The sequence below is a fragment of the Schistocerca serialis genome, chromosome 8 (genome assembly GCF_023864345.2).
Source record: "Schistocerca serialis cubense isolate TAMUIC-IGC-003099 chromosome 8, iqSchSeri2.2, whole genome shotgun sequence".
Classification (NCBI taxonomy): Eukaryota; Metazoa; Arthropoda; class Insecta; order Orthoptera; family Acrididae; genus Schistocerca; species Schistocerca serialis.
The window spans coordinates 210,741,504-210,759,393 of NC_064645.1; the positions used below are offsets into that span (position 1 = coordinate 210,741,504).

The 17,890-nt window shown below is 42.0% G+C and overlaps 7 non-coding genes across 7 annotated transcripts; all 7 read right to left on the reverse strand.

The window, feature by feature from the left end:
- Positions 1-432: 432 nt before the first annotated feature.
- On the reverse strand, positions 433-539 carry LOC126417597 (U6 spliceosomal RNA). The gene has a single exon (XR_007575684.1). It is a non-coding gene; the product is annotated as a U6 spliceosomal RNA (small nuclear RNA).
- Positions 540-3,026: 2,487 nt separating this feature from the next.
- LOC126417598 (U6 spliceosomal RNA) lies at positions 3,027-3,133 on the reverse strand. Its single transcript, XR_007575685.1, has one exon. It is a non-coding gene; the product is annotated as a U6 spliceosomal RNA (small nuclear RNA).
- A 2,487-nt stretch (positions 3,134-5,620) lies between these two features.
- LOC126417600 (U6 spliceosomal RNA) lies at positions 5,621-5,727 on the reverse strand. The gene has a single exon (XR_007575686.1). It is a non-coding gene; the product is annotated as a U6 spliceosomal RNA (small nuclear RNA).
- A 2,487-nt stretch (positions 5,728-8,214) lies between these two features.
- On the reverse strand, positions 8,215-8,321 carry LOC126417602 (U6 spliceosomal RNA). Its single transcript, XR_007575687.1, has one exon. It is a non-coding gene; the product is annotated as a U6 spliceosomal RNA (small nuclear RNA).
- A 2,487-nt stretch (positions 8,322-10,808) lies between these two features.
- Positions 10,809-10,915, reverse strand: LOC126417638 (U6 spliceosomal RNA). Its single transcript, XR_007575719.1, has one exon. It is a non-coding gene; the product is annotated as a U6 spliceosomal RNA (small nuclear RNA).
- Positions 10,916-13,402: 2,487 nt separating this feature from the next.
- On the reverse strand, positions 13,403-13,509 carry LOC126417603 (U6 spliceosomal RNA). Its single transcript, XR_007575688.1, has one exon. It is a non-coding gene; the product is annotated as a U6 spliceosomal RNA (small nuclear RNA).
- Positions 13,510-15,996: 2,487 nt separating this feature from the next.
- On the reverse strand, positions 15,997-16,103 carry LOC126417604 (U6 spliceosomal RNA). The gene has a single exon (XR_007575689.1). It is a non-coding gene; the product is annotated as a U6 spliceosomal RNA (small nuclear RNA).
- Positions 16,104-17,890: the final 1,787 nt, after the last annotated feature.

Genomic DNA, 17,890 nt, shown 5'->3' on the forward strand with positions numbered 1-17,890 from the left:
AGTAGGTGTGTGTTATGAAATGACGTGATTGAGACAGTAGGAAGAGATGTTGTGACAGCAGAGTGTGATACTGAGGAAGAGAAGAGGCTTTTGCCTGTGCTAGGCTTAGTCTTAGACTGGCTGTGATTTGTGTCAGGTTTGTGAATGAGCTGAAGGGGTGCTAGTGACATGTACTTGTGTCAGTGTAGTTGTGGTTTTGGTGTGCTTGCTGAGTTGTTATTAGAGTGACATTTTAGATGTGCATTGGTGATGTAAGGGATAGGTTTATTGCCAGTTTTATCATGTTCTGTTGTGAATGAAAGAGAGTGGAGGAGAACTGCGTAAATGGACAGCATAGTTTGTGACAAGTGGGTGCAGATATGAAGCGAAACTTGTGTAGGTGGCTGAGGGTATTAGCAGCTGATGTGAGACATGAGAGAGTGAGATTGCGAAAAAAATGTGGAACGCTTCACGATTTTGCGTGTCATCCTTGCGCAGGGGCCATGCTAATCTTCTCTGTATCGTTCCAATTTTAGTATATGTACCGCCGAAGCGAGTACATTCGAGGAGCCCTCTGAAATTGTATATATAGTTATGGCGTCGCGTCAAATATGGTTCGGCTTGGACGTAGCTTTACGCAGCTCTGGCGAGGAACACAAGGCCTGCCGAGTGCTAATCTGTGAATTAATTACTGCGAGGTGTCGTTCTTAGTAAGTGGCAGCTCTGTTAACTGTATTATTTGGCAGTATTGGATGTAAAACTTAGATCGTAGAGTCGCTTGCTCTCGCAGCATCCACCCAGAGCAGCAGCAGCAGGTTCACACAGCTGCCGCTAGGCGGCAGCAAGACGTGATGGCACGTATTGTCGCCATGTTCTCACATTCCGAGTTTAGTGTCTTATAGGCATACCTATGAAACACACTTCTCTAATGTGTGGGATAAATGGCGCTGATTGGAGCTGGTAGCAGGTCTTGAAGACTCTCAAAACAAGCGAATATTTTTGCTAAACTGTCTTCACTGCTAACACAAATTGCATTACTCTTTCAGTGGTACTTTCTCACGATACTAATCGATTTAATGACAGAGTGCAAGGCAACTTTTAACTCACACATCAATTACAGCACAAGAAGACACAGTGTGTGACCATCTAAATTATTGAGTAACTCCTATTCATCCAATGGCGCCAGAAGACAATAGTGACTGCAAAAAGAGACACAGTAGCCTCACGAACCATTAAAAACACCATTCATATTGCACACTTTGAAACACAGCAGTGTAGGTCACTACTAGCGCATGGATGGGTGAATGCGAGTTGTGTGAGGTAGTAGTAGGAATGATGGACATAGTTCCGCTTTCAGTACAATACCAGGTGATATATTTGTGTTGATCCAAGTTTACACAGGGCAGGTCTACTTGGCAACAGTGAAACACTGTGATGGAGATGTGTGAATGAGCCTAAAATGTTGAGGGGACATGTGGTAAGAGAAACCAGGTCAGCATTGTGTTAGTAGCTGTAGTTATGTTCCTGTGAAATGTCAGTCAGATGTAATCCAGTTTGGTGAATGTTGTTATTACAGGAAGAATTGCTAGTGCAAAACAAAGAGTGATAGATTTAGTATCTGAAAGCAGTTAATAACTGAGTAGCTACTGGTGTCATGTGACACAAACTGGTTTGTGATGTTGCTGTCTATTCCAAAATCCTGAAGCTTGCTAGTGTTTTGTGTCTTGACTGCCTCTGTATCTGCTTATGTGCTAGAGCTTCTGTGTATGTGACATGATGAATATTGCATGCAGGGTTTGTCCAATCTTTCTGCTAGACACAGGATGAGAGGTGCATCAGCTGTAATTGTGAACAGCATCGACTTGTATGACATTGATGGGATTCAAAGTGCTGTCAAAATAGTAGAGCCTCACATCTAAATACTATATGTTAATACTAGCATACTGGTCTGCTTTCTAAACACTTCAGTGTTGTGGTATTCATTGGCTGACACTTTTGAATTTAAGCTAGGTAACTATATGTAGTGGCAGATTGCCAGACATGTGGGAAAATACTTTGTGCGTCACACCAGTGAAATTTGTACATGACATGCTTGTGCACCACAGATTTGCTGTAATAGTTGGTTTTTAGGTGAAGGGCAGTGGCTTATTACACAGACAGATATGCTTCAGTTAAGAATCTGATGAGGTGTCACCTGCAGTCTGTATTATGAGGCTGCAGCTGGATAGCAAGGCCACTAGGAAAGTTACTTGAAACATAATGTTAAATGAACTTCCTGTAAAGGGGTAGCTTGCACACTTAATGATTAAAGAGACATCTTCCTTCACATGTTTATTTATGGTGCTGAAACAATTATGGCATCAGCTGCAGCCATGAAGATGAATAAAGTTAAATGTTGTGGGTCTGTGTGCAGTCAGTATGTGATAGTGGCATACAGGCACCAGAAGCTTTGTAGGCGTTAGAGAAAAATAAATATTAGGTAATGCAAGCTAATTTTAGAGCGCTAGAGTGTATTTAAGCAGTAGTGTGAGTGAAAGTATGTGAGTGAGAAAGATTTGGAACATGCAGCTATCTTGTGTAAAGTTGATGTAAGGTTTCCAAATGTTGTGTGTGGCAGTAGGTGTGTGTTATGAAATGACGTGATTGAGACAGTAGGAAGAGATGTTGTGACAGCAGAGTGTGATACTGAGGAAGAGAAGAGGCTTTTGCCTGTGCTAGGCTTAGTCTTAGACTGGCTGTGATTTGTGTCAGGTTTGTGAATGAGCTGAAGGGGTGCTAGTGACATGTACTTGTGTCAGTGTAGTTGTGGTTTTGGTGTGCTTGCTGAGTTGTTATTAGAGTGACATTTTAGATGTGCATTGGTGATGTAAGGGATAGGTTTATTGCCAGTTTTATCATGTTCTGTTGTGAATGAAAGAGAGTGGAGGAGAACTGCGTAAATGGACAGCATAGTTTGTGACAAGTGGGTGCAGATATGAAGCGAAACTTGTGTAGGTGGCTGAGGGTATTAGCAGCTGATGTGAGACATGAGAGAGTGAGATTGCGAAAAAAATGTGGAACGCTTCACGATTTTGCGTGTCATCCTTGCGCAGGGGCCATGCTAATCTTCTCTGTATCGTTCCAATTTTAGTATATGTACCGCCGAAGCGAGTACATTCGAGGAGCCCTCTGAAATTGTATATATAGTTATGGCGTCGCGTCAAATATGGTTCGGCTTGGACGTAGTTTTACGCAGCTCTGGCGAGGAACACAAGGCCTGCCGAGTGCTAATCTGTGAATTAATTACTGCGAGGTGTCGTTCTTAGTAAGTGGCAGCTCTGTTAACTGTATTATTTGGCAGTATTGGATGTAAAACTTAGATCGTAGAGTCGCTTGCTCTCGCAGCATCCACCCAGAGCAGCAGCAGCAGGTTCACACAGCTGCCGCTAGGCGGCAGCAAGACGTGATGGCACGTATTGTCGCCATGTTCTCACATTCCGAGTTTAGTGTCTTATAGGCATACCTATGAAACACACTTCTCTAATGTGTGGGATAAATGGCGCTGATTGGAGCTGGTAGCAGGTCTTGAAGACTCTCAAAACAAGCGAATATTTTTGCGAAACTGTCTTCACTGCTAACACAAATTGCATTACTCTTTCAGTGGTACTTTCTCACGATACTAATCGATTTAATGACAGAATGCAAGGCAACTTTTAACTCACACATCAAGTACAGCACAAGAAGACACAGTGTGTGACCATCTAAATTATTGAGTAACTCCTATTCATCCAATGGCGCCAGAAGACAATAGTGACTGCAAAAAGAGACACAGTAGCCTCACGAACCATTAAAAACACCATTCATATTGCACATTTTGAAACACAGCAGTGTAGGTCACTACTAGCGCATGGATGGGTGAATGCGAGTTGTGTGAGGTAGTAGTAGGAATGATGGACATAGTTCCGTTTTCAGTACAATACCAGGTGATATATTTGTGTTGATCCAAGTTTACACAGGGCAGGTCTACTTGGCAACAGTGAAACACTGTGATGGAGATGTGTGAATGAGCCTAAAATGTTGAGGGGACATGTGGTAAGAGAAACCAGGTTAGCATTGTGTTAGTAGCTGTAGTTATGTTCCTGTGAAATGTCAGTCAGATGTAATCCAGTTTGGTGAATGTTGTTATTACAGGAAGAATTGCTAGTGCAAAACAAAGAGTGATAGATTTAGTATCTGAAAGCAGTTAATAACTGAGTAGCTACTGGTGTCATGTGACACAAACTGGTTTGTGATGTTGCTGTCTATTCCAAAATCCTGAAGCTTGCTAGTGTTTTGTGTCTTGACTGCCTCTGTATCTGCTTATGTGCTAGAGCTTCTGTGTATGTGACATGATGAATATTGCATGCAGGGTTTGTCCAATCTTTCTGCTAGACACAGGATGAGAGGTGCATCAGCTGTAATTGTGAACAGCATCGACTTGTATGACATTGATGGGATTCAAAGTGCTGTCAAAATAGTAGAGCCTCACATCTAAATACTATATGTTAATACTAGCATACTGGTCTGCTTTCTAAACACTTCAGTGTTGTGGTATTCATTGGCTGACACTTTTGAATTTAATTTAGGTAACTATATGTAGTGGCAGATTGCCAGACATGTGGGAAAATACTTTGTGCATCACACCAGTGAAATTTGTACATGACATGCTTGTGCACCACAGATTTGCTGTAATAGTTGGTTTTTAGGTGAAGGGCAGTGGCTTATTACACAGGCAGATATGCTTCAGTTAAGAATCTGATGAGGTGTCACCTGCAGTCTGTATTATGAGGCTGCAGCTGGATAGCAAGGCCACTAGGAAAGTTACTTGAAACATAATGTTAAATGAACTTCCTGTAAAGGGGTAGCTTGCACACTTAATGATTAAAGAGACATCTTCCTTCACATGTTTATTTATGGTGCTGAAACAATTATGGCATCAGCTGCAGCCATGAAGATGAATAAAGTTAAATGTTGTGGGTCTGTGTGCAGTCAGTATGTGATAGTGGCATACAGGCACCAGAAGCTTTGTAGGCGTTAGAGAAAAATAAATATTAGGTAATGCAAGCTAATTTTAGAGCGCTAGAGTGTATTTAAGCAGTAGTGTGAGTGAAAGTATGTGAGTGAGAAAGATTTGGAACATGCAGCTATCTTGTGTAAAGTTGATGTAAGGTTTCCAAATGTTGTGTGTGGCAGTAGGTGTGTGTTATGAAATGACGTGATTGAGACAGTAGGAAGAGATGTTGTGACAGCAGAGTGTGATACTGAGGAAGAGAAGAGGCTTTTGCCTGTGCTAGGCTTAGTCTTAGACTGGCTGTGATTTGTGTCAGGTTTGTGAATGAGCTGAAGGGGTGCTAGTGACATGTACTTGTGTCAGTGTAGTTGTGGTTTTGGTGTGCTTGCTGAGTTGTTATTAGAGTGACATTTTAGATGTGCATTGGTGATGTAAGGGATAGGTTTATTGCCAGTTTTATCATGTTCTGTTGTGAATGAAAGAGAGTGGAGGAGAACTGCGTAAATGGACAGCATAGTTTGTGACAAGTGGGTGCAGATATGAAGCGAAACTTGTGTAGGTGGCTGAGGGTATTAGCAGCTGATGTGAGACATGAGAGAGTGAGATTGCGAAAAAAATGTGGAACGCTTCACGATTTTGCGTGTCATCCTTGCGCAGGGGCCATGCTAATCTTCTCTGTATCGTTCCAATTTTAGTATATGTACCGCCGAAGCGAGTACATTCGAGGAGCCCTCTGAAATTGTATATATAGTTATGGCGTCGCGTCAAATATGGGTCGGCTTGGACGTAGCTTTACGCAGCTCTGGCGAGGAACACAAGGCCTGCCGAGTGCTAATCTGTGAATTAATTACTGCGAGGTGTCGTTCTTAGTAAGTGGCAGCTCTGTTAACTGTATTATTTGGCAGTATTGGATGTAAAACTTAGATCGTAGAGTCGCTTGCTCTCGCAGCATCCACCCAGAGCAGCAGCAGCAGGTTCACACAGCTGCCGCTAGGCGGCAGCAAGACGTGATGGCACGTATTGTCGCCATGTTCTCACATTCCGAGTTTAGTGTCTTATAGGCATACCTATGAAACACACTTCTCTAATGTGTGGGATAAATGGCGCTGATTGGAGCTGGTAGCAGGTCTTGAAGACTCTCAAAACAAGCGAATATTTTTGCGAAACTGTCTTCACTGCTAACACAAATTGCATTACTCTTTCAGTGGTACTTTCTCACGATACTAATCGATTTAATGACAGAGTGCAAGGCAACTTTTAACTCACACATCAAGTACAGCACAAGAAGACACAGTGTGTGACCATCTAAATTATTGAGTAACTCCTATTCATCCAATGGCGCCAGAAGACAATAGTGACTGCAAAAAGAGACACAGTAGCCTCACGAACCATTAAAAACACCATTCATATTGCACACTTTGAAACACAGCAGTGTAGGTCACTACTAGCGCATGGATGGGTGAATGCGAGTTGTGTGAGGTAGTAGTAGGAATGATGGACATAGTTCCGCTTTCAGTACAATACCAGGTGATATATTTGTGTTGATCCAAGTTTACACAGGGCAGGTCTACTTGGCAACAGTGAAACACTGTGATGGAGATGTGTGAATGAGCCTAAAATGTTGAGGGGACATGTGGTAAGAGAAACCAGGTCAGCATTGTGTTAGTAGCTGTAGTTATGTTCCTGTGAAATGTCAGTCAGATGTAATCCAGTTTGGTGAATGTTGTTATTACAGGAAGAATTGCTAGTGCAAAACAAAGAGTGATAGATTTAGTATCTGAAAGCAGTTAATAACTGAGTAGCTACTGGTGTCATGTGACACAAACTGGTTTGTGATGTTGCTGTCTATTCCAAAATCCTGAAGCTTGCTAGTGTTTTGTGTCTTGACTGCCTCTGTATCTGCTTATGTGCTAGAGCTTCTGTGTATGTGACATGATGAATATTGCATGCAGGGTTTGTCCAATCTTTCTGCTAGACACAGGATGAGAGGTGCATCAGCTGTAATTGTGAACAGCATCGACTTGTATGACATTGATGGGATTCAAAGTGCTGTCAAAATAGTAGAGCCTCACATCTAAATACTATATGTTAATACTAGCATACTGGTCTGCTTTCTAAACACTTCAGTGTTGTGGTATTCATTGGCTGACACTTTTGAATTTAAGCTAGGTAACTATATGTAGTGGCAGATTGCCAGACATGTGGGAAAATACTTTGTGCGTCACACCAGTGAAATTTGTACATGACATGCTTGTGCACCACAGATTTGCTGTAATAGTTGGTTTTTAGGTGAAGGGCAGTGGCTTATTACACAGGCAGATATGCTTCAGTTAAGAATCTGATGAGGTGTCACCTGCAGTCTGTATTATGAGGCTGCAGCTGGATAGCAAGGCCACTAGGAAAGTTACTTGAAACATAATGTTAAATGAACTTCCTGTAAAGGGGTAGCTTGCACACTTAATGATTAAAGAGACATCTTCCTTCACATGTTTATTTATGGTGCTGAAACAATTATGGCATCAGCTGCAGCCATGAAGATGAATAAAGTTAAATGTTGTGGGTCTGTGTGCAGTCAGTATGTGATAGTGGCATACAGGCACCAGAAGCTTTGTAGGCGTTAGAGAAAAATAAATATTAGGTAATGCAAGCTAATTTTAGAGCGCTAGAGTGTATTTAAGCAGTAGTGTGAGTGAAAGTATGTGAGTGAGAAAGATTTGGAACATGCAGCTATCTTGTGTAAAGTTGATGTAAGGTTTCCAAATGTTGTGTGTGGCAGTAGGTGTGTGTTATGAAATGACGTGATTGAGACAGTAGGAAGAGATGTTGTGACAGCAGAGTGTGATACTGAGGAAGAGAAGAGGCTTTTGCCTGTGCTAGGCTTAGTCTTAGACTGGCTGTGATTTGTGTCAGGTTTGTGAATGAGCTGAAGGGGTGCTAGTGACATGTACTTGTGTCAGTGTAGTTGTGGTTTTGGTGTGCTTGCTGAGTTGTTATTAGAGTGACATTTTAGATGTGCATTGGTGATGTAAGGGATAGGTTTATTGCCAGTTTTATCATGTTCTGTTGTGAATGAAAGAGAGTGGAGGAGAACTGCGTAAATGGACAGCATAGTTTGTGACAAGTGGGTGCAGATATGAAGCGAAACTTGTGTAGGTGGCTGAGGGTATTAGCAGCTGATGTGAGACATGAGAGAGTGAGATTGCGAAAAAAATGTGGAACGCTTCACGATTTTGCGTGTCATCCTTGCGCAGGGGCCATGCTAATCTTCTCTGTATCGTTCCAATTTTAGTATATGTACCGCCGAAGCGAGTACATTCGAGGAGCCCTCTGAAATTGTATATATAGTTATGGCGTCGCGTCAAATATGGTTCGGCTTGGACGTAGCTTTACGCAGCTCTGGCGAGGAACACAAGGCCTGCCGAGTGCTAATCTGTGAATTAATTACTGCGAGGTGTCGTTCTTAGTAAGTGGCAGCTCTGTTAACTGTATTATTTGGCAGTATTGGATGTAAAACTTAGATCGTAGAGTCGCTTGCTCTCGCAGCATCCACCCAGAGCAGCAGCAGCAGGTTCACACAGCTGCCGCTAGGCGGCAGCAAGACGTGATGGCACGTATTGTCGCCATGTTCTCACATTCCGAGTTTAGTGTCTTATAGGCATACCTATGAAACACACTTCTCTAATGTGTGGGATAAATGGCGCTGATTGGAGCTGGTAGCAGGTCTTGAAGACTCTCAAAACAAGCGAATATTTTTGCGAAACTGTCTTCACTGCTAACACAAATTGCATTACTCTTTCAGTGGTACTTTCTCACGATACTAATCGATTTAATGACAGAGTGCAAGGCAACTTTTAACTCACACATCAAGTACAGCACAAGAAGACACAGTGTGTGACCATCTAAATTATTGAGTAACTCCTATTCATCCAATGGCGCCAGAAGACAATAGTGACTGCAAAAAGAGACACAGTAGCCTCACGAACCATTAAAAACACCATTCATATTGCACACTTTGAAACACAGCAGTGTAGGTCACTACTAGCGCATGGATGGGTGAATGCGAGTTGTGTGAGGTAGTAGTAGGAATGATGGACATAGTTCCGCTTTCAGTACAATACCAGGTGATATATTTGTGTTGATCCAAGTTTACACAGGGCAGGTCTACTTGGCAACAGTGAAACACTGTGATGGAGATGTGTGAATGAGCCTAAAATGTTGAGGGGACATGTGGTAAGAGAAACCAGGTCAGCATTGTGTTAGTAGCTGTAGTTATGTTCCTGTGAAATGTCAGTCAGATGTAATCCAGTTTGGTGAATGTTGTTATTACAGGAAGAATTGCTAGTGCAAAACAAAGAGTGATAGATTTAGTATCTGAAAGCAGTTAATAACTGAGTAGCTACTGGTGTCATGTGACACAAACTGGTTTGTGATGTTGCTGTCTATTCCAAAATCCTGAAGCTTGCTAGTGTTTTGTGTCTTGACTGCCTCTGTATCTGCTTATGTGCTAGAGCTTCTGTGTATGTGACATGATGAATATTGCATGCAGGGTTTGTCCAATCTTTCTGCTAGACACAGGATGAGAGGTGCATCAGCTGTAATTGTGAACAGCATCGACTTGTATGACATTGATGGGATTCAAAGTGCTGTCAAAATAGTAGAGCCTCACATCTAAATACTATATGTTAATACTAGCATACTGGTCTGCTTTCTAAACACTTCAGTGTTGTGGTATTCATTGGCTGACACTTTTGAATTTAAGCTAGGTAACTATATGTAGTGGCAGATTGCCAGACATGTGGGAAAATACTTTGTGCGTCACACCAGTGAAATTCGTACATGACATGCTTGTGCACCACAGATTTGCTGTAATAGTTGGTTTTTAGGTGAAGGGCAGTGGCTTATTACACAGGCAGATATGCTTCAGTTAAGAATCTGATGAGGTGTCACCTGCAGTCTGTATTATGAGGCTGCAGCTGGATAGCAAGGCCACTAGGAAAGTTACTTGAAACATAATGTTAAATGAACTTCCTGTAAAGGGGTAGCTTGCACACTTAATGATTAAAGAGACATCTTCCTTCACATGTTTATTTATGGTGCTGAAACAATTATGGCATCAGCTGCAGCCATGAAGATGAATAAAGTTAAATGTTGTGGGTCTGTGTGCAGTCAGTATGTGATAGTGGCATACAGGCACCAGAAGCTTTGTAGGCGTTAGAGAAAAATAAATATTAGGTAATGCAAGCCTATTTTAGAGCGCTAGAGTGTATTTAAGCAGTAGTGTGAGTGAAAGTATGTGAGTGAGAAAGATTTGGAACATGCAGCTATCTTGTGTAAAGTTGATGTAAGGTTTCCAAATGTTGTGTGTGGCAGTAGGTGTGTGTTATGAAATGACGTGATTGAGACAGTAGGAAGAGATGTTGTGACAGCAGAGTGTGATACTGAGGAAGAGAAGAGGCTTTTGCCTGTGCTAGGCTTAGTCTTAGACTGGCTGTGATTTGTGTCAGGTTTGTGAATGAGCTGAAGGGGTGCTAGTGACATGTACTTGTGTCAGTGTAGTTGTGGTTTTGGTGTGCTTGCTGAGTTGTTATTAGAGTGACATTTTAGATGTGCATTGGTGATGTAAGGGATAGGTTTATTGCCAGTTTTATCATGTTCTGTTGTGAATGAAAGAGAGTGGAGGAGAACTGCGTAAATGGACAGCATAGTTTGTGACAAGTGGGTGCAGATATGAAGCGAAACTTGTGTAGGTGGCTGAGGGTATTAGCAGCTGATGTGAGACATGAGAGAGTGAGATTGCGAAAAAAATGTGGAACGCTTCACGATTTTGCGTGTCATCCTTGCGCAGGGGCCATGCTAATCTTCTCTGTATCGTTCCAATTTTTGTATATGTACCGCCGAAGCGAGTACATTCGAGGAGCCCTCTGAAATTGTATATATAGTTATGGCGTCGCGTCAAATATGGTTCGGCTTGGACGTAGCTTTACGCAGCTCTGGCGAGGAACACAAGGCCTGCCGAGTGCTAATCTGTGAATTAATTACTGCGAGGTGTCGTTCTTAGTAAGTGGCAGCTCTGTTAACTGTATTATTTGGCAGTATTGGATGTAAAACTTAGATCGTAGAGTCGCTTGCTCTCGCAGCATCCACCCAGAGCAGCAGCAGCAGGTTCACACAGCTGCCGCTAGGCGGCAGCAAGACGTGATGGCACGTATTGTCGCCATGTTCTCACATTCCGAGTTTAGTGTCTTATAGGCATACCTATGAAACACACTTCTCTAATGTGTGGGATAAATGGCGCTGATTGGAGCTGGTAGCAGGTCTTGAAGACTCTCAAAACAAGCGAATATTTTTGCGAAACTGTCTTCACTGCTAACACAAATTGCATTACTCCTTCAAGGGTACTTTCTCACGATACTAATCGATTTAATGACAGAATGCAAGGCAACTTTTAACTCACACATCAAGTACAGCACAAGAAGACACAGTGTGTGACCATCTAAATTATTGAGTAACTCCTATTCATCCAATGGCGCCAGAAGACAATAGTGACTGCAAAAAGAGACACAGTAGCCTCACGAACCATTAAAAACACCATTCATATTGCACACTTTGAAACACAGCAGTGTAGGTCACTACTAGCGCATGGATGGGTGAATGCGAGTTGTGTGAGGTAGTAGTAGGAATGATGGACATAGTTCCGTTTTCAGTACAATACCAGGTGATATATTTGTGTTGATCCAAGTTTACACAGGGCAGGTCTACTTGGCAACAGTGAAACACTGTGATGGAGATGTGTGAATGAGCCTAAAATGTTGAGGGGACATGTGGTAAGAGAAACCAGGTCAGCATTGTGTTAGTAGCTGTAGTTATGTTCCTGTGAAATGTCAGTCAGATGTAATCCAGTTTGGTGAATGTTGTTATTACAGGAAGAATTGCTAGTGCAAAACAAAGAGTGATAGATTTAGTATCTGAAAGCAGTTAATAACTGAGTAGCTACTGGTGTCATGTGACACAAACTGGTTTGTGATGTTGCTGTCTATTCCAAAATCCTGAAGCTTGCTAGTGTTTTGTGTCTTGACTGCCTCTGTATCTGCTTATGTGCTAGAGCTTCTGTGTATGTGACATGATGAATATTGCATGCAGGGTTTGTCCAATCTTTCTGCTAGACACAGGATGAGAGGTGCATCAGCTGTAATTGTGAACAGCATCGACTTGTATGACATTGATGGGATTCAAAGTGCTGTCAAAATAGTAGAGCCTCACATCTAAATACTATATGTTAATACTAGCATACTGGTCTGCTTTCTAAACACTTCAGTGTTGTGGTATTCATTGGCTGACACTTTTGAATTTAAGCTAGGTAACTATATGTAGTGGCAGATTGCCAGACATGTGGGAAAATACTTTGTGCGTCACACCAGTGAAATTTGTACATGACATGCTTGTGCACCACAGATTTGCTGTAATAGTTGGTTTTTAGGTGAAGGGCAGTGGCTTATTACACAGGCAGATATGCTTCAGTTAAGAATCTGATGAGGTGTCACCTGCAGTCTGTATTATGAGGCTGCAGCTGGATAGCAAGGCCACTAGGAAAGTTACTTGAAACATAATGTTAAATGAACTTCCTGTAAAGGGGTAGCTTGCACACTTAATGATTAAAGAGACATCTTCCTTCACATGTTTATTTATGGTGCTGAAACAATTATGGCATCAGCTGCAGCCATGAAGATGAATAAAGTTAAATGTTGTGGGTCTGTGTGCAGTCAGTATGTGATAGTGGCATACAGGCACCAGAAGCTTTGTAGGCGTTAGAGAAAAATAAATATTAGGTAATGCAAGCTAATTTTAGAGCGCTAGAGTGTATTTAAGCAGTAGTGTGAGTGAAAGTATGTGAGTGAGAAAGATTTGGAACATGCAGCTATCTTGTGTAAAGTTGATGTAAGGTTTCCAAATGTTGTGTGTGGCAGTAGGTGTGTGTTATGAAATGACGTGATTGAGACAGTAGGAAGAGATGTTGTGACAGCAGAGTGTGATACTGAGGAAGAGAAGAGGCTTTTGCCTGTGCTAGGCTTAGTCTTAGACTGGCTGTGATTTGTGTCAGGTTTGTGAATGAGCTGAAGGGGTGCTAGTGACATGTACTTGTGTCAGTGTAGTTGTGGTTTTGGTGTGCTTGCTGAGTTGTTATTAGAGTGACATTTTAGATGTGCATTGGTGATGTAAGGGATAGGTTTATTGCCAGTTTTATCATGTTCTGTTGTGAATGAAAGAGAGTGGAGGAGAACTGCGTAAATGGACAGCATAGTTTGTGACAAGTGGGTGCAGATATGAAGCGAAACTTGTGTAGGTGGCTGAGGGTATTAGCAGCTGATGTGAGACATGAGAGAGTGAGATTGCGAAAAAAATGTGGAACGCTTCACGATTTTGCGTGTCATCCTTGCGCAGGGGCCATGCTAATCTTCTCTGTATCGTTCCAATTTTAGTATATGTACCGCCGAAGCGAGTACATTCGAGGAGCCCTCTGAAATTGTATATATAGTTATGGCGTCGCGTCAAATATGGTTCGGCTTGGACGTAGCTTTACGCAGCTCTGGCGAGGAACACAAGGCCTGCCGAGTGCTAATCTGTGAATTAATTACTGCGAGGTGTCGTTCTTAGTAAGTGGCAGCTCTGTTAACTGTATTATTTGGCAGTATTGGATGTAAAACTTAGATCGTAGTGTCGCTTGCTCTCGCAGCATCCACCCAGAGCAGCAGCAGCAGGTTCACACAGCTGCCGCTAGGCGGCAGCAAGACGTGATGGCACGTATTGTCGCCATGTTCTCACATTCCGAGTTTAGTGTCTTATAGGCATACCTATGAAACACACTTCTCTAATGTGTGGGATAAATGGCGCTGATTGGAGCTGGTAGCAGGTCTTGAAGACTCTCAAAACAAGCGAATATTTTTGCGAAACTGTCTTCACTGCTAACACAAATTGCATTACTCTTTCAGTGGTACTTTCTCACGATACTAATCGATTTAATGACAGAGTGCAAGGCAACTTTTAACTCACACATCAAGTACAGCACAAGAAGACACAGTGTGTGACCATCTAAATTATTGAGTAACTCCTATTCATCCAATGGCGCCAGAAGACAATAGTGACTGCAAAAAGAGACACAGTAGCCTCACGAACCATTAAAAACACCATTCATATTGCACACTTTGAAACACAGCAGTGTAGGTCACTACTAGCGCATGGATGGGTGAATGCGAGTTGTGTGAGGTAGTAGTAGGAATGATGGACATAGTTCCGTTTTCAGTACAATACCAGGTGATATATTTGTGTTGATCCAAGTTTACACAGGGCAGGTCTACTTGGCAACAGTGAAACACTGTGATGGAGATGTGTGAATGAGCCTAAAATGTTGAGGGGACATGTGGTAAGAGAAACCAGGTTAGCATTGTGTTAGTAGCTGTAGTTATGTTCCTGTGAAATGTCAGTCAGATGTAATCCAGTTTGGTGAATGTTGTTATTACAGGAAGAATTGCTAGTGCAAAACAAAGAGTGATAGATTTAGTATCTGAAAGCAGTTAATAACTGAGTAGCTACTGGTGTCATGTGACACAAACTGGTTTGTGATGTTGCTGTCTATTCCAAAATCCTGAAGCTTGCTAGTGTTTTGTGTCTTGACTGCCTCTGTATCTGCTTATGTGCTAGAGCTTCTGTGTATGTGACATGATGAATATTGCATGCAGGGTTTGTCCAATCTTTCTGCTAGACACAGGATGAGAGGTGCATCAGCTGTAATTGTGAACAGCATCGACTTGTATGACATTGATGGGATTCAAAGTGCTGTCAAAATAGTAGAGCCTCACATCTAAATACTATATGTTAATACTAGCATACTGGTCTGCTTTCTAAACACTTCAGTGTTGTGGTATTCATTGGCTGACACTTTTGAATTTAATTTAGGTAACTATATGTAGTGGCAGATTGCCAGACATGTGGGAAAATACTTTGTGCATCACACCAGTGAAATTTGTACATGACATGCTTGTGCACCACAGATTTGCTGTAATAGTTGGTTTTTAGGTGAAGGGCAGTGGCTTATTACACAGGCAGATATGCTTCAGTTAAGAATCTGATGAGGTGTCACCTGCAGTCTGTATTATGAGGCTGCAGCTGGATAGCAAGGCCACTAGGAAAGTTACTTGAAACATAATGTTAAATGAACTTCCTGTAAAGGGGTAGCTTGCACACTTAGTGATTAAAGAGACATCTTCCTTCACATGTTTATTTATGGTGCTGAAACAATTATGGCATCAGCTGCAGCCATGAAGATGAATAAAGTTAAATGTTGTGGGTCTGTGTGCAGTCAGTATGTGATAGTGGCATACAGGCACCAGAAGCTTTGTAGGCGTTAGAGAAAAATAAATATTAGGTAATGCAAGCTAATTTTAGAGCGCTAGAGTGTATTTAAGCAGTAGTGTGAGTGAAAGTATGTGAGTGAGAAAGATTTGGAACATGCAGCTATCTTGTGTAAAGTTGATGTAAGGTTTCCAAATGTTGTGTGTGGCAGTAGGTGTGTGTTATGAAATGACGTGATTGAGACAGTAGGAAGAGATGTTGTGACAGCAGAGTGTGATACTGAGGAAGAGAAGAGGCTTTTGCCTGTGCTAGGCTTAGTCTTAGACTGGCTGTGATTTGTGTCAGGTTTGTGAATGAGCTGAAGGGGTGCTAGTGACATGTACTTGTGTCAGTGTAGTTGTGGTTTTGGTGTGCTTGCTGAGTTGTTATTAGAGTGACATTTTAGATGTGCATTGGTGATGTAAGGGATAGGTTTATTGCCAGTTTTATCATGTTCTGTTGTGAATGAAAGAGAGTGGAGGAGAACTGCGTAAATGGACAGCATAGTTTGTGACAAGTGGGTGCAGATATGAAGCGAAACTTGTGTAGGTGGCTGAGGGTATTAGCAGCTGATGTGAGACATGAGAGAGTGAGATTGCGAAAAAAATGTGGAACGCTTCACGATTTTGCGTGTCATCCTTGCGCAGGGGCCATGCTAATCTTCTCTGTATCGTTCCAATTTTAGTATATGTACCGCCGAAGCGAGTACATTCGAGGAGCCCTCTGAAATTGTATATATAGTTATGGCGTCGCGTCAAATATGGTTCGGCTTGGACGTAGCTTTACGCAGCTCTGGCGAGGAACACAAGGCCTGCCGAGTGCTAATCTGTGAATTAATTACTGCGAGGTGTCGTTCTTAGTAAGTGGCAGCTCTGTTAACTGTATTATTTGGCAGTATTGGATGTAAAACTTAGATCGTAGAGTCGCTTGCTCTCGCAGCATCCACCCAGAGCAGCAGCAGCAGCAGGTTCACACAGCTGCCGCTAGGCGGCAGCAAGACGTGATGGCACGTATTGTCGCCATGTTCTCACATTCCGAGTTTAGTGTCTTATAGGCATACCTATGAAACACACTTCTCTAATGTGTGGGATAAATGGCGCTGATTGGAGCTGGTAGCAGGTCTTGAAGACTCTCAAAACAAGCGAATATTTTTGCGAAACTGTCTTCACTGCTAACACAAATTGCATTACTCTTTCAGTGGTACTTTCTCACGATACTAATCGATTTAATGACAGAGTGCAAGGCAACTTTTAACTCACACATCAAGTACAGCACAAGAAGACACAGTGTGTGACCATCTAAATTATTGAGTAACTCCTATTCATCCAATGGCGCCAGAAGACAATAGTGACTGCAAAAAGAGACACAGTAGCCTCACGAACCATTAAAAACACCATTCATATTGCACACTTTGAAACACAGCAGTGTAGGTCACTACTAGCGCATGGATGGGTGAATGCGAGTTGTGTGAGGTAGTAGTAGGAATGATGGACATAGTTCCGTTTTCAGTACAATACCAGGTGATATATTTGTGTTGATCCAAGTTTACACAGGGCAGGTCTACTTGGCAACAGTGAAACACTGTGATGGAGATGTGTGAATGAGCCTAAAATGTTGAGGGGACATGTGGTAAGAGAAACCAGGTTAGCATTGTGTTAGTAGCTGTAGTTATGTTCCTGTGAAATGTCAGTCATATGTAATCCAGTTTGGTGAATGTTGTTATTACAGGAAGATTTGCTAGTGCAAAACAAAGAGTGATAGATTTAGTATCTGAAAGCAGTTAATAACTGAGTAGCTACTGGTGTCATGTGACACAAACTGGTTTGTGATGTTGCTGTCTATTCCAAAATCCTGAAGCTTGCTAGTGTTTTGTGTCTTGACTGCCTCTGTATCTGCTTATGTGCTAGAGCTTCTGTGTATGTGACATGATGAATATTGCATGCAGGGTTTGTCCAATCTTTCTGCTAGACACAGGATGAGAGGTGCATCAGCTGTAATTGTGAACAGCATCGACTTGTATGACATTGATGGGATTCAAAGTGCTGTCAAAATAGTAGAGCCTCACATCTAAATACTATATGTTAATACTAGCATACTGGTCTGCTTTCTAAACACTTCAGTGTTGTGGTATTCATTGGCTGACACTTTTGAATTTAATTTAGGTAACTATATGTAGTGGCAGATTGCCAGACATGTGGGAAAATACTTTGTGCGTCACACCAGTGAAATTTGTACATGACTTGCTTGTGCACCACAGATTTGCTGTAATAGTTGGTTTTTAGGTGAAGGGCAGTGGCTTATTACACAGGCAGATATGCTTCAGTTAAGAATCTGATGAGGTGTCACCTGCAGTCTGTATTATGAGGCTGCAGCTGGATAGCAAGGCCACTAGGAAAGTTACTTGAAACATAATGTTAAATGAACTTCCTGTAAAGGGGTAGCTTGCACACTTAATGATTAAAGAGACATCTTCCTTCACATGTTTATTTATGGTGC